Here is a 13880-nt window from a genome sequence, read left to right on the forward strand (position 1 = left end):
ACCATGCTCCAGCATTCTTAACCACAAGATACATCACAATGCTCCAGCATTCTTAGCCACACGATACATCACCATGCTCCAGCATTCTTAACCACAAGATACATCACCATGCTCCAGCATTCTTAGCCACACGATACATCACCATGCTCCAGCATTCTTAGCCACCAAGATACACTCACCATGCTCCAGCATTCTTAACCACAAGATACATCACCATGCTCCAGCATTCTTAACCACAAGATACATCACCATGCTCCAGCATTCTTAGCCACACGATACATCACCATGCTCCAGCATTCTTAGCCACACGATACATCACCATGCTCCAGCCATTCTTAGCCACACGATACATCACCATGCTCCAGCATTCTTAGCCACAAGTACATCACCATGCTCCAGCATTCTTACCACCACAACGATACATCACCATGCTCCAGCATTCTTAGCCACACCGATACAATCACCATGCTCCCAGCATTCTTTGCCACACGATACATCACCATGCTCCAGCATTCTTTGCCACAAGATACATCACCATGCTCCAGCATGCTTAGCCACAAGATACATCACCATGCAACAACATTCTTAACCACAAGATACATCACCATGCTCCAGCATTCTGAACCACAAGATACATCACCATGCTCCAGCATTCTGAGCCACAAGATACATCACCATGCTCCAGCATTCTTAGCCACAAGATACATCACCATGCTCCAGCATTCTTAGCCACAAGATACATCACCATGCTCCAGCATTCTTAACCACAAGATACATCACCATGCTCCAGCATTCTTAGCCACAAGATACATCACCATGCTCCAGCATTCTTAGCCACAAGATACATCACCATGCTCCAGCATTCTTAGCCACAAGATACATCACCATGCTCCAGAATTCTTAACCACAAGATACATCACCATGCTCCAGCATTCTTAACCACAAGATACATCACCATGCTCCAGCATTCTTAACCACAAGATACATCACCATGCTCCAGCATTCTTAACCACAAGATACATCACCATGCTCCAGCATTCTTAACCACAAGATACATCACCATGCTCCAGCATTCTTAACCACAAGATACATCACCATGCTCCAGCATTCTTAACCACAAGATACATCACCATGCTCCAGCATTCTTAACCACAAGATACATCACCATGCTCCAGCATTCTTAACCACAAGATACATCACCATGCTCCAGCATTCTTAACCACAAGATACATCACAATGCTCCAGCATTCTTAGCCACACGATACATCACCATGCTCCAGCATTCTTAACCACAAGATACATCACCATGCTCCAGCATTCTTAGCCACACGATACATCACCATGCTCCAGCATTCTTAGCCACAAGATACATCACCATGCTCCAGCATTCTTAACCACAAGATACATCACCATGCTCCAGCATTCTTAACCACAAGATACATCACCATGCTCCAGCATTCTTAGCCACACGATACATCACCATGCTCCAGCATTCTTAGCCACACGATACATCACCATGCTCCAGCATTCTTAGCCACACGATACATCACCATGCTCCAGCATTCTTAACCACAAGATACATCACCATGCTCCAGCATTCTTAGCCACACGATAAATCACCATGCTCCAGCATTCTTAGCCACACGATACATCACCATGCTCCAGCATTCTTAGCCACAAGATACATCACCATGCTCCAGCATGCTTAGCCACAAGATACATCACCATGCTCCAGCATGCTTAGCCACAAGATACATCACCATGCTCCAGCATTCTTAACCACAAGATACATCACCATGCTCCAGCATTCTTAACCACAAGATACATCACCATGCTCCAGCATTCTGAGCCACAAGATACATCACCATGCTCCAGCATTCTTAGCCACAAGATACATCACCATGCTCCAGCATTCTTAGCCACAAGATACATCACCATGCTCCAGCATTCTTAACCACAAGATACATCACCATGCTCCAGCATTCTTAGCCACAAGATACATCACCATGCTCCAGCATTCTTAGCCACAAGATACATCACCATGCTCCAGCATTCTTAGCCACAAGATACATCACCATGCTCCAGCATTCTTAGCCACAAGATACATCACCATGCTCCAGCATTCTTAACCACAAGATACATCACCATGCTCCAGCATTCTTAACCACAAGATACATCACCATGCTCCAGCATTCTTAACCACAAGATACATCACCATGCTCCAGCATTCTTAACCACAAGATACATCACCATGCTCCAGCATTCTTAACCACAAGATACATCACCATGCTCCAGCATTCTTAGCCACAAGATACATCACCATGCTCCAGCATTCTTAGCCACAAGATACATCACCATGCTCCAGCATTCTTAGCCACAAGATACATCACCATGCTCCAGCATTCTTAGCCACAAGATACATCACCATGCTCCAGCATTCTTAGCCACACGATACATCACCATGCTCCAGCATTCTTAACCACAAGATACATCACCATGCTCCAGCATTCTTAACCACAAGATACATCACCATGCTCCAGCATTCTTAGCCACACGATACATCACCATGCTCCAGTATTCTTAGCCACACGATACATCACCATGCTCCAGCATTCTTAACCACAAGATTCATCACCATGCGCCAGCATTCTTAACCACAAGATACATCACCATGCTCCAGCATTCTTAGCCACACGATACATCACCATGCTCCAGCATTCTTAACCACAAGATACATCACCATGCTCCAGCATTCTTAACCACAAGATACATCACCATGCTCCAGCATTCTTAACCACAAGATACATCACCATGCTCCAGCATTCTTAACCACAAGATACATCACCATGCTCCAGCATTCTTAACCACAAGATACATCACCATGCTCCAGCATTCTTATCCACAAGATACATCACCATGCTCCAGCATTCTTAACCACAAGATACATCACCATGCTCCAGCATTCTTAACCACAAGATACATCACCATGCTCCAGCATTCTTAACCACAAGATACATCACCATGCTCCAGCATTCTTAACCACAAGATACATCACAATGCTCCAGCATTCTTAGCCACACGATACATCACCATGCTCCAGCATTCTTAACCACAAGATACATCACCATGCTCCAGCATTCTTAGCCACACGATACATCACCATGCTCCAGCATTCTTAGCCACAAGATACATCACCATGCTCCAGCATTCTTAACCACAAGATACATCACCATGCTCCAGCATTCTTAACCACAAGATACATCACCATGCTCCAGCATTCTTAGCCACACGATACATCACCATGCTCCAGCATTCTTAGCCACACGATACATCACCATGCTCCAGCATTCTTAGCCACACGATACATCACCATGCTCCAGCATTCTTAACCACAAGATACATCACCATGCTCCAGCATTCTTAGCCACACGATAAATCACCATGCTCCAGCATTCTTAGCCACACGATACATCACCATGCTCCAGCATTCTTAGCCACAAGATACATCACCATGCTCCAGCATGCTTAGCCACAAGATACATCACCATGCTCCAGCATTCTTAACCACAAGATATTCAACCCATGCTCCAGCATTCTTAACCACAAGATACATCACCATGCTCCAGCATTCTGAGCCACAAGATACATCACCATGCTCCAGATTCTTAGCCACAAGATACATCACCATGCTCCAGCATTCTTAGCCAAAGATACATCCACCATGCTCCAGCATTCTTAACCACAAGATACATCACCCAGGCTCCAGCATTCTTAGCCACAAGATACATCACCATGCTCCAGCATTTTAGACCACCAGATACATCACCCATGCCTCCAGCATTCTTAGCCACAAGATACATCACCATGCTCCAGCATTCTTAGCCACAAGATACATCACCATGCTCCAGCATTCTTAACCACAAGACTACATCACCATGCTCCAGCATTCTTAACCACAAGATACATCACCATGCTCCAGATTCTTAACCACACGATACATACCATGCTCAGCATTCTAACCACAAGATACATCACATGCTCCAGCATTCTTAACCACAAGATACATCACCATGCTCCAGCATTCTTAGCCACAAGATACATCACCATGCTCCAGCATTCTTAGCCACACGATACATCACCATGCTCCAGCATTCTTAGCCACAAGATACATCACCATGCTCCAGCATTCTTAGCCACAAGATACATCACCATGCTCCAGCATTCTTAGCCACAAGATACATCACCATGCTCCAGCATTCTTAGCCACACGATACATCACCATGCTCCAGCATTCTTAACCACAAGATACATCACCATGCTCCAGCATTCTTAACCACAAGATACATCACCATGCTCCAGCATTCTTAGCCACACGATACATCACCATGCTCCAGTATTCTTAGCCACACGATACATCACCATGCTCCAGCATTCTTAACCACAAGATTCATCACCATGCGCCAGCATTCTTAACCACAAGATACATCACAATGCTCCAGCATTCTTAGCCACACGATACATCACCATGCTCCAGCATTCTTAACCACAAGATACATCACCATGCTCCAGCATTCTTAACCACAAGATACATCACCATGCTCCAGCATTCTTAGCCACACGATACATCACCATGCTCCAGCATTCTTAACCACAAGATACATCAACCATGCTCCAGCATTCTTAGCCACAAGATACATCACCATGCTCCAGCATTCTTAGCCACAAGATACATCACCATGCTCCAGTATTCTTAGCCACAAGATACATTACCATGCTCCAGCATTCTTAACCACAAGATACATCACCATGCTCCAGCATTCTTAGCCACAAGATACATCACCATGCTCCAGCATTCTTAACCACAAGATACATCACCATGCTCCAGCATTCTTAGCCACAAGATACATCACCATGCTCCAGCATTCTTAAACACAAGATACATCACCATGATTCAGCATTCTTAACCACAAGATACATCACCATGCTCCAGCATTCTTAAACACAAGATACATCACCATGCTCCAGCATTCTTAGCCACACGATACATCACCATGCTCCAGCATTCTTAGCCACACGATACATCACCATGCTCCAGCATTCTTAACCACAAGATTCATCACCATGCGCCAGCATTCTTAACCACAAGATACATCACCATGCTCCAGCATTCTTAGCCACACGATACATCACCATGCTCCAGCATTCTTAACCACAAGATACATCACCATGCTCCAGCATTCTTAACCACAAGATACATCAACCATGCTCCAGCATTCTTAGCCACAAGATACATCACCATGCTCCAGCATTCTTAGCCACAAGATACATCACCATGCTCCAGTATTCTTAGCCACAAGATACATTACCATGCTCCAGCATTCTTAACCACAAGATACATCACCATGCTCCAGCATTCTTAGCCACACGATACATCACCATGCTCCAGCATTCTTAACCACAAGATACATCACCATGATTCAGCATTCTTAACCACAAGATACATCACTATGCTCCAGCATTCTTAGCCACACGATACATCACCATGCTCCAGCATTCTTAACCACAAGATACATCACCATGCTCCAGCATTCTTAGCCACAAGATACATCACCATGCTCCAGCATTCTTAGCCACAAGATACATCACCATGCTCCAGCATTCTTAGCCACAAGATACATCACCATGCTCCAGCATTCTTAACCACAAGATACATCACCATGCTCCAGCATTCTTAGCCACACGATACATCACCATGCTCCAGTATTCTTAGCCACACGATACATCACCATGCTCCAGCATTCTTAACCACAAGATTCATCACCATGCGCCAGCATTCTTAACCACAAGATACATCACCATGCTCCAGCATTCTTAGCCACACGATACATCACCATGCTCCAGCATTCTTAACCACAAGATACATCACCATGCTCCAGCATTCTTAACCACAAGATACATCAACCATGCTCCAGCATTCTTAGCCACAAGATACATCACCATGCTCCAGCATTCTTAGCCACAAGATACATCACCATGCTCCAGCATTCTTAGCCACAAGATACATCACCATGCTCCAGCATTCTTAGCCACACGATACATCACCATGCTCCAGCATTCTTAGCCACACGACATACATCACCATGCTCCAGCATTCTTAACCACACGATACATCACCATGCTCAGCATTCTTAACCACAAGATACATCACCATGCTCCAGCCATTCTTAGCCACAAGATACATCACCATGCTCCAGCATTCTTAACCACAAGATACATCCACCATGCTCAGCATTCTTAGCCACAAGATACATCACCATGCTCCAGCATTCTTAGCCACAAGATACATCACCATGCTCCAGCATTCTTAGCCACAAGATACATCACCATGCTCCAGCATTCTTAAGCCACAAGATACATCACCATGCTCCAGCATTCTTAAGCCACAAGATACATCACCATGCATCCAGCATTCTTAGCCACAAGATACATCACCATGATCAGCATTCTTATCCACAAGATACTTTCACCATGCTCCAGCATTCTTAACCACAAGATACATCACCATGCCTCCAGCATTCTTAACCACAAGATACATCACCATGCTCCAGCATTCTTAACGCACAAGATACATCACCATGCTCCAGCATTCTTAGCCACAAGATACATCACATGCTCCAGCATTCTTAGCCACAAGATACATCACCATGCTCCAGCATTCTTAACCACAAGATACATCACCATGCTCCAGCATTCTTAACCACAAGATACATCACCATGCTCCAGCATTCTTAACCACAAGATACATCACCATGCTCCAGCATCTTAACCACAAGATACATCACCATGCTCCAGCATTCTTAACCACAAGATACATCACCATGCTCCAGCATTCTTAGCCACAAGATACATCACCATGCTCCAGCATTCTTAACCACAAGATACATCACCATGCTCCAGCATTCTTAACCACAAGATACATCACCATGCTCCAGCATTCTTAACCACAAGATACATCACCATGCTCCAGCATTCTTAGCCACAAGATACATCACCATGCTCCAGCATTCTTAACCACAAGATACATCACCATGCTCCAGGCATTCTTAACCACAAGATACATCACCATGCTCCAGCATTCTTAGCCACAAGATACATCACCATGCTCCAGCATTCTTAACCACAAGATACATCACCATGCTCCAGCATTCTTAGCCACAAGATACATCACCATGCTCCAGCATTCTTAGCCACAAGATACATCACCATGCTCCAGCATCTTAGCCACAAGATACATCACCATGCTCCAGCATTCTTAGCCACAAGATACATCACCATGCTCCAGCATTCTTAGCCACAAGATACATCACCATGCTCCAGCATTCTTAGCCACACGATACATCACCATGCTCCAGCATTCTTAGCCACACGATACATCACCATGCTCCAGCATTCTTAACCACAAGATACATCACCATGCTCCAGCATTCTTAGCCACAAGATACATCACCATGCTCCAGCATTCTTAGCCACAAGATACATCACCATGCTCCAGCATTCTTAACCACAAGATACATCACCATGCTCCAGCATTCTTAGCCACACGATACATCACCATGCTCCAGCATTCTTAAGCCACAAGATACATCACCATGCTCCAGCATTCTTAACCACAAGATACATCACCATGCTGCCAGCATTCTTAACCACAAGATACATCACCATGCTCCAGCATTCTTAACCACAAGATACATCACCATGCTCCAGCATTCTTAGCCACAAGATACATCACCATGCTCCAGCATTCTTAACCACAAGATACATCACCATGCTCCAGCATTCTTAACCACAAGATACATCACCATGCTCCAGCATTCTTAACCACAAGATACATCACCATGCTCCAGCATTCTTAACCACAAGATACATCACCATGCTCCAGCATTCTTAGCCACACGATACATCACCATGCTCCAGCATTCTTAACCACAAGATACATCACCATGCTCCAGCATTCTTAACCACAAGATACATCACCATGCTCCAGCATTCTTAGCCACAAGATACATCACCATGCTCCAGCATTCTTAGCCACAAGATACATCACCATGCTCAGCATTCTTAACCACAAGATACATCACCATGCTCCAGCATTCTTAACCACAAGATACATCACCATGCTCCAGCATTCTTAGCCACACGATACATCACCATGCTCCAGCATTCTTAGCCACAAGATACATCACCATGCTCCAGCATTCTTAGCCACACGATACATCACCATGCTCCAGCATTCTTAGCCACAAGATACATCACCATGCTCCAGCATTCTTAACCACAAGATACATCACCATGCTCCAGCATTCTTAACCACAAGATACATCACCATGCTCCAGCATTCTTAGCCACAAGATACATCACCATGCTCCAGCATTCTTAACCACAAGATACATCACCATGCTCCAGCATTCTAGCCACAAGATACATCACCATGCTCCAGCATTCTTAGCCACAAGATACATCACCATGCCCAGCATTCTTAGCCCAAGATACATCCCATGCTCCAGCATCTTAACCACAAGATACATCACCATGCTCCAGCATTCTTAACCGCAAGATACATCACCATGCTTCAGCATTCATAGCCACACGATACATCCCACCATGCTCCAGCATTCTTAGCCACACGATACATCACCATGCTCAGCATTCTTAACCACAAGATACATCACCATGCTCCAGCATTCTTAGCCACACGATACATCACCATGCTCCAGCATTCTTAACCACAAGATACATCACCATGCTCCAGCATTCTTAACCACAAGATACATCACCATGCTCCAGCATTCTTAGCCACAAGATACATCACCATGCTCCAGCATTCTTAGCCACACGATACATCACCATGCTCCAGCATTCTTAAGCCACAAGATACATCACCATGCTCCAGCATTCTTAGCCACAAGATACATCACCATGCTCCAGCATTCTTAAGCCACAAGATACATCACCATGCTCCAGCATTCTTAGCCACAAGATACATCACCATGCTCCAGCATTCTTAACCACAAGATACATCACCATGCTCCAGCATTCTTAGCCACAAGATACATCACCATGCTCCAGCATTCTTAGCCACAAGATACATCACCATGCTCCAGCATTCTTAGCCACAAGATACATCACCATGCTCCAGCATTCTTAGCCACACGATACATCACCATGCTCCAGCATTCTTAGCCACAAGATACATCACCATGCTTCAGTATTCTTAGCCACAAGCTAAATCACCATGCTCCAGCATTCTTAGCCACAAGCTACATCACCATGCTCCAGCATTCTTAGCCACACGATACATCACCATGCTCCAGCATTCTTAGCCACACGATACATCACCATGCTCCAGCATTCTTAACCACAAGATACATCACCATGCTCCAGCATTCTTAACCACAAGATACATCACCATGCTCCAGCATTCTTAGCCACAAGATACATCACCATGCTCCAGCATTCTTAACCACAAGATACATCACCATGCTCCAGCATTCTTAGCCACAAGATACATCACCATGCTCCAGCATTCTTAGCCACAAGATACATCACCATGCTCCAGCATTCTTAACCACAAGATACATCACCATGCTCCAGCATTCTTAGCCACACGATACATCACCATGCTCCAGCATTCTTAACCACAAGATACATCACCATGCTCCAGCATTCTTAGCCACACGATACATCACCATGCTCCAGCATTCTTAACCACAAGATACATCACCATGCTCCAGCATTCTTAACCACAAGATACATCACCATGCTCCAGCATTCTTAACCACAAGATACATCACCATGCTCCAGCATTCTTAACCGCAAGATACATCACCATGCTTCAGCATTCTTAGCCACACGATACATCACCATGCTCCAGCATTCTTAGCCACACGATACATCACCATGCTCCAGCATTCTTAAACACAAGATACATCACCATGCGCCAGCATTCTTAACCACAAGATACATCACCATGCTCCAGCATTCTTAACCACAAGATACATCACCATGCTCCAGCATTCTTAACCACAAGATACATCACCATGCTCCAGCATTCTTAACCACAAGATACATCACCATGCTTCAGCATTCTTAGCCACACGATACATCACCATGCTCCAGCATTCTTAACCACAAGATACATCACCATGCTCCAGCATTCTTAGCCACACGATACATCACCATGCTCCAGCATTCTTAACCACAAGATACATCACCATGCTCCAGCATTCTTAACCACAAGATACATCACCATGCTCCAGCATTCTTAACCACAAGATACATCACCATGCTCCAGCATTCTTAGCCACACGATACATCACCATGCTCCAGCATTCTTAACCACAAGATACATCACCATGCTCCAGCATTCTTAGCCACACGATACATCACCATGCTCCAGCATTCTTAACCACAAGATACATCACCATGCTCCAGCATTCTTAACCACAAGATACATCACCATGCTCCAGCATTCTTAACCGCAAGATACATCACCATGCTTCAGCATTCTTAGCCACACGATACATCACCATGCTCCAGCATTCTTAGCCACACGATACATCACCATGCTCCAGCATTCTTAAACACAAGATACATCACCATGCGCCAGCATTCTTAACCACAAGATACATCACCATGCTTCAGCATTCTTAGCCACAAGATACATCACCATGCTCCAGCATTCTTAGCCACAAGATATATCACCATGCTCCAGCATTCTTAACCACAAGATACATCACCATGCTCCAGCATTCTTAACCACAAGATACATCACCATGCTCCAGCATTCTTAACCACAAGATACATCACCATGCTCCAGCATTCTTAGCCACAAGATACATCACCATGCTCCAGCATTCTTAGCCACACGATACATCACCATGCTCCAGCATTCTTAACCACAAGATACATCACCATGCTCCAGCATTCTTAACCACAAGATACATCACCATGCTCCAGCATTCTTAGCCACACGATACATCACCATGCTCCAGCATTCTTAACCACAAGATACATCACCATGCTTCAGCATTCTTAACCACAAGATACATCACCATGCTCCAGCATTCTTAGCCACACGATACATCACCATGCTCCAGCATTCTTAACCACAAGATACATCACCATGCTCCAGCATTCTTAGCCACAAGATACATCACCATGCTCCAGCATTCTTAGCCACAAGATACATCACCATGCTCCAGAATTCTTAGCCACAAGATACATCACCATGCTCCAGCATTCTTAACCACAAGATACATCACCATGCTCCAGCATTCTTAACCACAAGATACATCACCATGCTCCAGCATTCTTAGCCACACAATACATCACCATGCTCCAGCATTCTTAACCACAAGATACATCACCATGCTCCAGCATTCTTAGCCACACGATACATCACCATGCTCCAGCATTCTTAACCACAAGATACATCACCATGCTCCAGCATTCTTAACCACAAGATACATCACCATGCTCCAGCATTCTTAACCACAAGATACATCACCATGCTCCAGCATTCTTAACCGCAAGATACATCACCATGCTTCAGCATTCTTAGCCACACGATACATCAGCATGCTCCAGTATTTTTAGCCACACAATACATCACCATGCTCCAGAATTCTTAACCACAAGATACATCACCATGCTTCAGCATTCTTAGCCACAAGATACATCACCATGCTCCAGCATTCTTAGCCACAAGATACATCACCATGCTCCAGCATTCTTAACCACAAGATACATCACCATGCTCCAGCATTCTTAACCACAAGATACATCACCAAGCTCCAGCATTCTTAGCCACACGATACATCACCATGCTCCAGCATTCTTAACCACAAGATACATCACCATGCTTCAGCATTCTTAACCACAAGATACATCACCATGCTCCAGCATTCTTAGCCACACGATACATCACCATGCTCCAGCATTCTTAACCACAAGATACATCACCATGCTCCAGCATTCTTAACCACAAGATACATCACCATGCTCCAGCATTCTTAACCACAAGATACATCACCATGCTCCAGCATTCTTAGCCACAAGATACATCACCATGCTCCAGCATTCTTAGCCACAAGATACATCACCATGCTCCAGCATTCTTAGCCACAAGATACATCATCATGCTCCAGCATTCTTAACCACAAGATACATCACCATGCTCCAGCATTCTTAGCCACAAGATACATCATCATGCTCCAGCATTCTTAACCACAAGATACATCACCATGCTCCAGCATTCTTAGCCACAAGATACATCATCATGCTCCAGCATTCTTAACCACAAGATACATCACCATGCTCCAGCATTCTTAGCCACAAGATACATCACCATGCTCCAGCATTCTTAGCCACAAGATACATCACCATGCTCCAGCATTCTTAACCACAAGATACATCACCATGCTCCAGCATTCTTAACCACAAGATACATCACCATGCTCCAGCATTCTTAACCACAAGATACATCACCATGCTCCAGCATTCTTAACCACACGATACATCACCATGCTCCAGCATTCTTAGCCACAAGATACATCACCATGCTCCAGCATTCTTAGCCACAAGATACATCACCTTGCTCCAGCATACTTAACCACACGATACATAAGATAAAAATACAAAATAAGCTGAAGAAGTTGAATTAAAGGAAAGAGGCCATTTTCAGTCACACATGCTACTTAGGTAGCCACAGCTACAGGGTCCGCAAAACTACATACAATATAGGACAGCAAACAGGACGCACAAGACCACCTACAGTGCTAACCAAAACATTTTTGCCAGCCGGTAGTATTATAAAGTGGGTGGGTCGAGGGAGTGTAAAACCTTTTAATATTATAACATTTTCTGTTATTTAGAAAAGTTACTTGAGCTTTGCAAAGCATATATTTATTGTCTAATGTAACAAACTGATTTCAAGATAGTTTGTGAAAGAAACAGTGACAACAACATTATCTTATTTTAACTTAAAGGGAAAGTAAAGTCAAAATTAAACTTTCATGATTTGGATAGAGCATGCAATTTTAAACAACTTTCCAATATACTTCTGTTGCCAAAATTTGCTTTGGTCTTTTGGTATCTTTTATTGAAGAGTAAAACTAAGTAGGTTCATAAGAGCTCAGGAGTGTGCATGTGACTAAAGTACTCTATGGAAGCAGTGTTTTGCAACATTGTATAACAAATCTAACAATAATGTTGCTAAACACTGCTGCCATTGAGTACGAAAGGCACGTGCACACTCCAGAACTCTTATCAACCTACCTAGTTTTACTCTTTAATAAAAGATACCAAAAGAACAAAGCAAAATTGATAACAGAAGTAAATTGGAAAGTTGTTTAAAATTGCATGCTCTGTCTGAATTAAAAAAGTTTAATTTTGACTTTACTGTCCCATTAATATAGTCTTACATTTTAGCTGGGTGGTCAGTAAAGTCAGCCGGGTGTTGTGTCCATTAAATAGGTCTTGGGGAGAACACTGACCCCAAATTTTTTTCTTTCTTGATTCAGATAGAGCATTCAATTTTAAGCAACTTTCTAATTTACTCCTATTATCAATTTTTTTTCATTCTCTTGGTATCTTTATTTGAAAAAGAAGGCATCTAAGCTTTTTTGTTTTTGGTTCAGTACTCCGGACAGCACGTTTATATTGGTGGATGAATTTATCCACCAACCAGCAAGGACAACCCAGGTTGTTCACCAAAAATGATCTAAACTTACATTCTTGCATTTCAAATAAAGATACCAAGTGAATAAAGAAAATTTGATAATAGGAGTAAATTAGAAAGTTGCTCAAAATGTCATGCTCTA

The sequence above is a fragment of the Bombina bombina genome, chromosome 4 (genome assembly GCF_027579735.1).
Source record: "Bombina bombina isolate aBomBom1 chromosome 4, aBomBom1.pri, whole genome shotgun sequence".
Lineage (NCBI taxonomy): Eukaryota > Metazoa > Chordata > Amphibia > Anura > Bombinatoridae > Bombina > Bombina bombina.